The 12,443-nt window shown below is 35.7% G+C and overlaps 1 long non-coding RNA gene across 1 annotated transcript in view; it reads right to left on the reverse strand.

Moving 5' to 3' along the window:
* Nucleotides 1-2,361: 2,361 nt before the first annotated feature.
* Nucleotides 2,362-12,443, reverse strand: part of LOC117981706 (uncharacterized) — a 137,464-nt gene continuing 127,382 nt past the window's right edge. Inside the window, exon 5 of the long non-coding RNA XR_010109054.1 lies at nt 2,362-2,451. This is a non-coding gene — a long non-coding RNA (uncharacterized LOC117981706). The remainder of the gene's footprint in view (nt 2,452-12,443) is intronic.

Raw genomic sequence — 12,443 nt, forward strand, 5'->3', positions numbered from 1 at the left:
GGGCCTTCATAAAATGTTTTTGGGCAAGGAGGAAAACATAATATGTGTGAATACACAATCAAGCATAAACATGCATGATTTAACAACAGTTCCAACATATCTTGGTTAATTAATTTTCAATCTAGAACTAGATGCAATAGAATGAAACAGGTTTGTTCTCTGTTGTTTTTTGGCTTCATTTTGGTTTTGTCCCTGTCCTGTTGAATACTTCTAACAATAATCTGAACAAGGACATAGAAAGCATTCTGAGAATTAACAGTTGCATGAGTCAAAAAGCAGTAGACAAGGTATTGATGAAATGAAAGAATTAGGACTCAGAAATATCCTCAGAAGTTTGTACCCTGGCTAAGCTACACAAGATAAAACATAAGAGTAAATACAAGACCTAGTTTAACTACAGTTTATATAAATAATATAAAACAAACAGCCAAATAGTATGGTTGTTAATAGAGCAAAATGCATTTGATCCCCAGCTCTGGGCTGATCAGACAACATCTGAGGCATTTTATCTAGTTAATCAGCAATTCAGTCTAGAAAAAAGTGAAAAGCACATTGTTCTGGGAGACAGGAGACTATTTTTATGACATGGAACAGTTTGCATTGCTTCTCTGGGCCCCGTTTCTATTTTGTAAAACGTGGATGTTCCTTTCCTTTCTAAAGTTCTTTATATCTATCAGCTCTGCTATGTTCTGCTCTCCTTGTAATACACATTAAAATACACCTAGATATCCTAGGTTGTGTGCGCATAAAGAAAGCCAGGACAGAGAGGGATCTGGAAACCTCATCACAGGAGAAATCTGTACTTTATAGTCTTGAAAAGGTGACTCAGTGTGGGAAGGATGCAATAGTTAAATGCTTTTTCTTGTTTTGCCTTGTTTTTTCCATTTATCTGAAGGGATGTTCTGTAGAGCAGAGATTCAAAAAAAAAATTACTGTAGAAACTACCTAGAGGCAAATTTTTTTCACTACTGTCACTACAGAAAAGCTTATACACAATGCCTAGAAATATACAAGCAAGAATGGCGATTTTCTGTCAAGAGTATTATAAAAAGGAGATTAGAATGGACTCAATGCTGTAAGGTCCCTTCAAATTCTTTGATTCTACACTAGATTTCGATAACATAAAATAACCTAAAATAGCGGATCAAGAGATATAGTTCCCAAGTTAGCCGTAAGTATCAACAGAAAGGTATTTTTATGTTGTTGCTTTACCTTAAATGGCAACAGACTGAAAATAAAGTGAACCACTGTGGATCACAGCAAATAGAATAGCATAAGTCTCCAACTATATGACATATAAGTCATATGCTATCAGCTCAATGTCCTGAGACAGAGATTTAAATGTAAGAACCTTTAACCTGTAAAGGATGGCTATTCCCTGCCCCTATGTCCTTCTTCTTCCCACAGACATTATGGTCAGGAAGCTGGTGTCTACCATCCTATAATCAAAACAAACAGCTGGTACAGTCACAGTAAAGATGGACTTAGTGGAGAGAGGAAAGAGACGATTCTCTCAAATTGACAAATCTAAGCTGAAATAAAGGCATGCCAGAGCATTACTCTTCCAGAGTGGATGCCAGACAAATCAGATCGCCTTCATCTCGCTTGATTGATCTGATCCTCTTCCCTGTTCCATGTGTTCCTTTTACCTTGTCTTAGCAAATTGCATTTAAAACAAAGAGGTAAAAGATAATTTTGGCATTCGGTCTGTGTGATACTGTTGAAAGGGGCTTCTCGAAGAAAACTCATGTTGTTCCTTCCAACAGCCTGCAGTCATTTTGATGTGAATAGCTCATGATTAAGAGGTCAGTTCTTACCAACAGCAGCAGATGTTGTTGGCGTTATCTGGGTAGACTGTTCACTGTCTGCAAACAAAGTTCCCATTAAAAGAAAAATTCTAAGTGTATCTTTCCTAGAGGATTACACTCATTTAAATTTGTCTCCTGGCTTGTTTCCATGAGATTTGGGGTTGTTTCAAAGATGTGCTATGGAAATTTTCTCCTCCCAGCAGATGCCATCATTAAGTTGGATAAGAATTTCTAGATTTACGGAGAGATTGGTTCATGGCACACAATCGAGTCTTGTTACTTGGCTCTGTAAACAATCAGACTTCTTTATTATTTAATCAAGAGGAGTTTTTTCCTTTCGTGTAAATGAAGATGAAACTTAGAATAACACATTGCCTCTCTAATAAGATTGAAAATGTTACACTTTTATCCTTTGTAAAATTTAACTAAAATAAACCTTAACACAACCTCTTCAGCATAAACAGCAGGAACCAGAATATTAAAATATTGTGGTTTTGTAACACATGGGCCTTAATGAAAGTGTGTACTGCATGCTTGATTACTTACTAGTCTCTGTCCCCTGATTATGCTCTCTGACCTCTTCTGGAAATAAATGCCTCCCTCTGCTCCTTCAGTTTTCCATATGACATGAATGTCAAGATAACTAGAAAAATTAAAAACAATTAATGCGATGTGAGGAAAAATGGAATAGTCTCATTAAGGGTCGCATATTTGGAAAAACTCTTTTTTTCTCTTTCCATCGCTCTCTTTCCTAAAATGCACCAAAAGGAAAAAATAAGGATAAAATCAAATTGTCAGGCTTAGAAGTTTAAGGTCTCTCTCTGAAGATTTCTGGCAATGTTTTACCTCATCTAGAACCAATACAACAGCAAAGCCATTGCAATGATTGCACTTAGGATGAGAGTGAGGATAGGAAACCAGCCTGGGGTCAAATGGAATGAAGAATAAAATTCTTAAAGGTATTATTTTATAATATGACAGTGAGGAAATGAAAGATTACAATTCAGCTGGGGGCAGTGGCTCACGCCTGTAATCCCAGCACTTTGGGAGGCTGAGGCGGGTAGATCACCTGAGGTCAGGAGATCGAGACTAGCCTGGCCAACATGGTGAAACCCCATCTCTACTAAAAATACAAAAAGTAGCCGTGTGTGGGGGCAGGCGCCTGTAATCCCAGCTACACTGGAGGCTGAGGCAGGAGAATCGCTAGAACTCAGGAGGCAGAGGTTGCAGTCAGCCGAGATAGCGCCACTGCACTCCAGCCTGAGTGACAAAGCAAGACTCTGTCTCAAAAAAGAAAAAAAGAAAAACAAAACAAAACAAAAAAGAACAAAAAACAAAATGAAACCAAAACGAATACAATTATCCTTTTGTGACAATTGATTAGGTAAGAACTGCACTCCAGCATGGGTGACAGAGCAAGACTCTGTCTCAAAAACACACACACACACACACACACACACACACACACACACAGAAAAATTACTATTCAACAAGTAGTTTTGTGGCAGGTTCCCCTCATGCCCTCTCTTCACCTGTAAGAGATAATGAAAATAAAATCAAGTTTTACAGGAAAAGCAAATGGGTCATTCTTTAGCCCTTAGTCAAGTTGAGTACTAGAAATTGAATTTGGAAATAAACTGGGACAATGCCTGATTTATGTGAGGAAACTGAGAGACCTACAAAAGTTAAGTAGTTTTCTTGACTCACACAATTGACATAATCAATAGTCTGGAGGAAGTATTTCAAATATAATTTAAGTTAATTAGCAAGAAGACATGTTCTTAATGATCAAAACACATTTATTGGCAATTACTTAAGCGTGGCATTGACCAACACAAGGTAAACTGAACCTTGTCTTCCCTATCAAATGTATTTTCTGCTTTCTCACCTAGAACAGAAAAGACTTACTCTGATAAGGACTTAGACCATTCAAAGCTGTTTTTTAAAACATAAAAATGAAACAGTGAAGTGCCTATCATTTAATCTTAGTAGATCATATCTTTTTAGCCTGAGTTCACCATTCTGCAGTTCTGAAAGCTTATGCCACTGCATTGATGCATTTTACCTTATATTTAGAGCATATGAATTCTATATTGTTTTCAAAACAATAAAACAACAATTCTATATTGTTTTCAAAAGTTTTTACAAAAGACCTTAATCAGGAAGGATAAGTTTATTCTTAAACATTTATATAATCCAGCTCTTACTGCACTATCTGCTGAAGTCATTAATATTTTTCACTGCTGTTGCATAGGATATAAATTAGGATGCTGATTTCTTATTTTAAAATTTTTGCTATTAAGAGCCCAAGTCTGATGGTGAAGAGGCTCCGATCTGATACTAATTAGCTATATGACTTTAAGCAAATTATTTAATGGCTAGGTGCCTTGATTTCCTCGTCTATAAAATGAACCATAGTACTATCTATCTGCTTATCTGTGAGAATCAAAGATATCATTAGTACGAAACTGCTTTATAGAGTTAATAGCACTTTTTGACTGTAAAATGGTGATGATGATGATACTGATTAGTGTAGCATGGGCAGGTCTTGAAATTATGCCATTTCTCTAGTGAAGTAAGAGAGTGACTTGCCCGTGTCATTACCTGAGTCACATTTGACACACACCTGGGATTTATATGTTGCTTCCTGGTTGTTAAGGGCTAGAACCTTCCTTAACTATTAGATTTCTGTCATCACTGAGTAATAGCTCCCCATCCCCCCTCAAAATCATTTTTAAAACGTGTGAACCTTGTCACCTGCTTTAGCCTAAGCAAAATCTAAGAATGGTAGTCTAGAAGGTTTCCATGGATACAGTCAAATATCTTACACTACTCCAGTTACGTTTCTCTGTTGGGCAAACAATCACACAAGATTTACTTCTCTTCCTAACTGTTCCTCCACAAAGGATGCTGAAGTAAGAGATGACATAAAGGTGGCTTGTGTTCCACAGGACTCCCAAATGTTTCTTTTGAAGAGACTGAGTCACCTATTTATATTTGCAGAAGTAACTAAAATTATGAACAAAAGTATCTATCATATACAAGCTAGTAATATTTGTAGGAGTAAAAGCTCCAGAAGGCAGGAACGATCTGTAACATGAAACACCTCATGAGCAAAACGGAATTTTAGGTCATGAGTCCGTAGATTAAAGGCAAAGAGAAAATTTATCAAACCTTGACCTTAAAAATGTGTTTTCGATTTCCTACATTCTTAACTTTACACCCACATAATGTGGCAATAACCATTTTATTCAAATTCTTAATATAGTCATTAAGTATAAGACAATGACACCCTGGATGGGTCAAATGGCATTTGAATAAAGATATAAGCTTCTTTCCCAAAATCACTACTGAGTTCCTGGTTGAATTTGCCTAAATAATTAGGCTCTTTTCCTTCATAAACAAGTTCTCCACTTCAAAGTCCAAAGTGATTTGAGGAGCTGGTCTTTTCTCCAACAATCCCCAGGTTAATAGCATTAGCCTAGAGTGAGCTGGGGGTGCTGTCCAGCACAGATGTCAAATCAGCGTGTCCATAACTTGGTTTCCTTTCCACTTTGCCCTGTAAAATTTGATCGTTGTGGAAGATAAAACTGCTCTTCCAAGGCTTCTGCCCTATCACATGGGACTTTGAGAGGCCATATTTTCATAGATTTTTGATTGACACAACATAGGAAGCTCAGCAACTCTGCCTGGAGGCCACCATGCTCCTCCTAGGACCTCAAGGCCCCTAAGTAATGTGTAAACACTGTCACAACAACAAGCTTGTTACAGATTATGGTACTACCTCCGAAGCAAGACAAGTTTTTCAGTTTGCTACTTTGTTCCTACCCATTGAAAAAATATCTTTCTCATATATTTTCCCCCACACGCATTGAGCATGGCTTAAATTTACATTATCCTTCTAAATAAATTTAACCAAACACAAATTATCTTCTATTTAAACAAGGATTTCCCCACTCTCATCTATAATTTTCTAATTTTATATTGAGGGTTTCTTTTTTCGGCTTGCCTTCTCCCCATCCCAGCCCATGATTGCCAGCCTCTCTATGAGAGCAAATTGCTCCCCATCTCCTCTGCTTCCCTCCTGTACTTACTACTTCCTACTATCAAGGATTAAAATCTCATCAACAATTGATCAGGAAAGTAAATCCTACTTGAAGGTCTCCAAGTGGTTTTTCTTCAGAAGTACAATGAATTTCCAACGTTAGTCACACTGCAGAGACTAATATAAATATTTATGCAGTGGTTTACTTATAAATGGAGGGTCATGCTTATATTGGTCCTGAGTTGTCTTACAGATAATTAACTGTATCATTGTCTCATTAACTAAATGTACTGTATCAATGAATGCTACCCACTCCAGGAACTAAATAAAATGTTTCATGGATATGAACTTTGCCATAAAGGAAAAGCGTGCAATACTGGGTAAATTAAAATTTTGACCAAAGGGAGAAAAATTTTTTTAAAAAGAAATGTGTAAAAAGTAACAGAATATAGCACTCTATTGTATCCCTTGTGGTTAAAAACAGTTCATAAAAGTATTACATAAAATAGATTTAACAATTTTATATTAGTGAAATAGCTCAAGCCTGTGGGTGGAGAAGTAGGTGGATAATAAAGTTTTAAAAAATCATTCTTTACATCAACAAAGGGTGAAGTCTGTTAATCATTGTGCATGACAACTTTTGTGTGTCTATTTAATTAGATATAAATGAATCACCCTCTTGAGCTATTTCATTTATTATTTGCACTCAATTAAGTGAATTTTGACCAAATGGGTTATAATTACAACAGCCATGCTGAATATAATAGTAAACATTTCCCTTTACTTATTTTCAGAGGAACATAGTGATTTCCTTATGTGAGTATAAATTTGTGTTTCCTCTAGTACACAAACTATGAAAGATACCAGTGTCGCTGATACCCAGATCCTCACTGGTCCTGTAGAGTATTTTATAATTCCATCAACCAAGTCACTTGAAAGGGACTAAAAGATCTTCTTTCTTTTTTGTCTCAATCATAAATGTACCAGGAACAAGGTTTCTTAATATATTAATGTTCTCAGTCTTCCTTCTTCCTATAAACCATGTCCACTAAAGACAATGTTACTAACAAAGGGCTCTTCCCTTACTGTCTCTCATGTGAATTGTAGTCTTTGGACAATGCTATAAATATACTACTCACCACCCTGGCTTGTCTGTGGAATTATTAGGAATCATTTTGCCCAGTGTTGTCCTTTCAAGCTATCTGACTCCTTCTGTATTAGATATGTCTTCTTTAAACTGCATAGAGTTGAATTTTAAAAAAAACCAATTCTACAATTGGAGCATCTCATCTATTTACATTTTGTTGTATTCTAGACTTAATCAAGTCTAACAGGTAGTTATGTGACCCTCTATGTGGGCAGCACAAGCACTTCTGCCTTCTTTAATTCCTTTGCAGAATGAAATGTATTTGTTTATGTGTATTTACATTTTACTTATATATATATAGATACAATAAATATAACATTAATATTATTTATATAGGCTATGTTTATTTAGATTAACCCATGGATGTACAATTTGCCTTGCCCTGCATTTCTACCAACATCACTTTATTTCCTTCTGAAATAATTTTTCTCCTACCTAAAAATACCCTATAGTATTATTTTCAGTGTAGGACTGCAGGTGATAAATCTACTTCAATCTACTTCAACAAATGTAATATTTAAAATGTCTATTTCACCTTCATTGTTTATTTTATTTTATTTTATTTTATTTTAAGTTCCAGGGTATATGTGCAGGATGTGCAGGTTTGTTACATAGGTAAACATGTGTCACGATGATTTGCTTCACCTATCAACCCATTGCCTAGGAATGAGACCAGCATGCATTGGCTATTTTTCCTGATGCTCCCCCTCCCCCTTCCCACCTCCGACAGGCCCCAGTGTGTGTTGTTCTTCTCCCTGTGTCTATGTGTTCAGACGGTTCAGTTCCGACTTATAAGTGAGAAGGTGCAGTATTTGGTTTTCTGTTCCTGTGTTAATCTGCTTCCAGATTAACTGGAATGGCTTCCAGTTATTAACTGGAAGAATGGCTTCCAGTTCCATCCATGTCTCTGCAAAGGACATGATCTCATTTCTTTTTATGGCGGCACAGTATTCCATGCTATATACGTACCACATTTCCTTTATCCAGTCTATCACTGATGGGCATTTGGGTTGATTTCATGTCTTGGCTATTGTGAATAGTACTCCAATGAACATACATGTGCATGTATCTTAAAAGTAGAATGATTTATATTCCTTTGGATATATACCCAGTAATGGGATTGCTGGATCAAATGGTATTTCTTGTTCAAGGTCTTTGATGAATTGCCACACTGTCTTCCACAATGGTTATTTCACCTTCATTTTGAAGAATATTTTTAGTGAATGTAGAATTCTCTATTGGAAATTATTTTCTTTCAGTTTTATAAAAGCATCATTTAATTTTCTTCTGTGGAAAAGTCAGCTACTGTCTACGAATTGCTCCTTTAAAGTCCATTTCTCTGTTTCTGGTTGCTTTTAAGGTTTTTTTCTTCTCTACCTTTGATTTTCAGCAATTTTATTATTATAACAAGCCTAATCATGAATTTCTCTCTCCACCTCAGTTTCATATAGTTTCTTGAATCTATGTCTAGATATCTGTGATTAGTCCTGAAAAACTCTTGGTCATTAACTCTTCCAAACATGCATCTGGCTCATTTTTTTCTGTCTTATTCTTTGATTCCAAATAAAGAATGTTATACCTTCTCTTTATATCATCTTTTATTTTGTATCTTAATTCTTGGTGACCTCATTGCTTCCACTTGGATATTTTTTCTCACCTATCTTTTAGATTACTAATTCTTCTGTTCAACTGTGTCTAATTTGCAATTAAATCTATTCATTGGGGTCTAAATTTTGATCTTTTTTTCCATTCAAGAATTTTCATTTGATTCTCTGCTAAAATTTTGAATCTTTACTTTTTAACTTAATAATCCCTGTTATTTCAGTGTTTATGTACAAGTAACTCTTCGGAATTATTTAGACTTCATCTTAATTTGATTTCATCCATTATTTATTTCATCTGCTGTATATTCTGGCTTTTCTTCATGTGAATTTGTCTTCTTAAATGCCTGATTATTTTTATTTTGTACCAAATATTTTATTTATGAATCATTTGTAAAAATAGTTTGAGACTTGGACCGTTATCTTTCTCCAGAGAGGATTTATCTTTGCTTTTGCCAAGTACTAATGGGCATTAACTCTCTGGGAAAATCTTTGCACAAGTTCACTGGCAGCATAATAATTCGTCTCTACTCCTACGATGCAGCCCATTTGGGTTCCTACGCTAAGATGAGTTTTTCTGCCTGTTGGTCCTGGGCTTCAGTAATTGCCCATTTAGTGCTGTTCAGCCCCTCATCCTCTCAGCCACAGCTTTTGGAATTGACAAGTACCTATGTCAACTTGCTTTTCCAACAGGAATACAAACCCAAATGCCATGGCTGCTTCTTTGGATCTTTATCTTCTCCTGGCTTCTACTTGATAAGTCTTCATAGTTTTGTTAACAGTCTGATTCCTTTAAAAATACTTTTTTTAGCACACGATCAACAAGTGTATGAAAAAACCCTCAATATCACTAATCCTTAGGGAAATGCAAATCGAAACTACAATGAGATACCATCTCATACCAGTCAGAATGGCTATTATTAACATGCCAAAAAAATAACAGATGCTGGAAAGGTTGCAGAGAATAGGGAACACTTATACACTGCTGGTAGGAATGTAAATTAGTTCAGCCACTGTGAAACGCAGTCACGAATTTCTCAAAGAACTTAACAGAGTATTACCATTCAACCCAGTAATCCCATTACTGGATATACACCCAAAGGAATATAAATGGTTCTACCATAAAGACACATGAATGCATATGTTCATTACAGCACCATTCACAATAGCAATAACATGGAATCAATCTAGATGCCCATCAATGGTAGATTTGATTTTTTTAAAATGGTACATATATGCTATGGAATACTACACAGCCATAAAAAAGAATGAGATCATGTCCTTTGCAGCAACGTGGATAGAGCTGGTGGGCATTTTTCTAAGCACATTAATGCAGGAACAGAAAACCAAATACTGCATGTTTGCACTTATAAGTGGGAGCTAAATGTTGAATACACATAGATACAAGGAAGGGAATAATAGACACTAGGTCTACTTAAGTGTGGAGAGTGTGAGGACACTGAAGATTAAAAAACTACCTATCAAGTATTGTGCTGATTACCCGAGTGACAAAATTATCTGTACACCAAACCTCTGCAACACACAATTTACCCATGTAACATGTACTCCTTGAAACTAAAATAAAAGTTGGATAAAAAAACACATACGGCCAGGCACGGTGGCTCACACCTGTAATCCCAGCACTTTGGGAGGCTGAGGCGGGCAGATCACAAGGTCAGGAGATAGAGACTATCCTAGCTAACACGGTGAAACACCGTCTCTACTAAAAATACAAAAAATTAGCCAGGCGTGGTGACAGGTGCCTGTAGGCCCAGCTACTCGGGAGGCTGAGGCAGGAGAATGGCGTGAACCCAGGAGGTGGAGCTTGCAGTGAGTCAAGATCGTGCCACTGCACTCCAGCCTGGACGACAGAGCAAGACTCCGTCTCAAAAAACAAAACAAAACAAAACAAAAAAAAACCATACATAAACATATACATCACACACATATATAGATACATTTGTTTGAGTATATAAAACAAAATGAGATTTTGTGGTTAGTCAGACTAAAATTTACTGAGATGAAATCAATATCCTTGGCCATTTCTTAATCTATCTAAATAATTGGGTCTAAATATAAAGATAATCACATAAAATAAAAACTATGATTTCTAATAAATAAATAAAATACTTTTTAAAGATTTAAGCAGTTTTTTAAGTTGTCCTTATAAGAAAGTTTGGTTCAAATTACTTAGTTCACCATCATTAGATGGAAATCCTAATTCTAACCATCTTCTAAGGTCCAGTTCAAATTTAATCTCCTCCACAAAGCTCCTTCTGCCACTCTTTCTTCTAGGCAGAACTAAATCCTATTTCGTCTCTGTGCCCATACCTGCCATTTTAAGCCAGAGATTAGAGAACTTCTATCTGTCATTATGGTTATCTATGTGTCCCTTTATGAGAAGGGATGATATATTTTTGATACCTTTGTCAAGAAACCAAAAAATGAACAATGTACTTAATTTTTTAGCTATTGAGACACTTTTGCACTGACTTTGTACTATTTTAGCACTCTCAACAAACATGCCCTGAAAATCCAAATAAAATAATTTAAAATGGAAAATTATTGAGAAAAATGGTGTTATTCTCATTTCTAATAACAGTTTTCAAAATCAAACTTATACCATACAAAAAGTATCATGTGGTATTCTATATTGGATAGAAAGAATTATGCTGCTGTAATTTACCTTCAAGGCCATCACCACTGTCTGCTAAATTCTTGGAAGTACAACTTTCATCAACAAAGTGAAAACTCATTCAGTAAATTCTGGGGAATATAAAGATAAATCTTTCAAGATAAGGAGAAAACACAACTTCAATTCAAATACATGAGACATAATCTGACGGGGCAGAAAAAACTTGAAATATTTCTAATAATTGAAGGCAATAAAGAGATCCTGGTCTGTCCCCAAGTTATCAAATTACCTATGTCTTATTCCATTTTATATATATATATATATATATATAACAGATACACACACAAATATATATAAGTATATATATAGAGAGAGAGAGAATATATATGATGGAAAATATAGATATACATATCTGAGATATATATATGTCCGAGATATTCTTTGCCTTTTTAACGTTAATCATTTCTAATCCATTCTATCCTGGGTTCTATTGTTCTTCAGTTCTTTTTTTCCCGCATATAGTATTGACGTCTTCCATTCCTGTCATCTAAAATTCAGGATGTACTTTCACAAAAGTTCCTAAATTGTAAATGTTGATGCTTATGACCTATTTGGAACAAAAACAAATCTGATATGGGTAGAAATGAATGAATCTTTGTTTGGTTAGTCTAGGTTAGATACAAGGCACTTCTAGGATGCTATGGGCAAAATACTAAAAAAACAGGAAAACCTAACCATGGAACACAACTGTCCCTTGGACCACATTGCCCATAGTGTGCCCAAGAGAGAGCATATATTGACAGATAGGCCTGTGTCTCTGATACTCTGAATTGACGAATGACTTGAAAAACTTTAGATATCTATAGGCACTGCTAAGATGGCTTTCCATGTTTCTCTTTTAATTATGTTATTCAACATCAGAAGGCTGCGGCTCCAGGAGTACAAAACACCACGTTTTGTGCCCTCTCATCCTGCTCAGTTGTGTGTGACTACTGCAACATATTAAAAAAAGAAAGCAGGTATATGTAAATGTGTGTGATGGTGTGGTATACATGGTATATGAGTGTGTGTGTATGTGTATGTGTGTTCTAGGCTTGTACTATACATGGAATGTGTATGGGTGGGGGAGGAGCAGGGTACTGAAAGTTATAATGCATGAAACTAGAATTTCGGCCTTAAAAGATAGAATTAAGAATTGAGAAATACG

Source organism: Pan paniscus, chromosome 11 (assembly GCF_029289425.2).
Source record: "Pan paniscus chromosome 11, NHGRI_mPanPan1-v2.0_pri, whole genome shotgun sequence".
Lineage (NCBI taxonomy): Eukaryota > Metazoa > Chordata > Mammalia > Primates > Hominidae > Pan > Pan paniscus.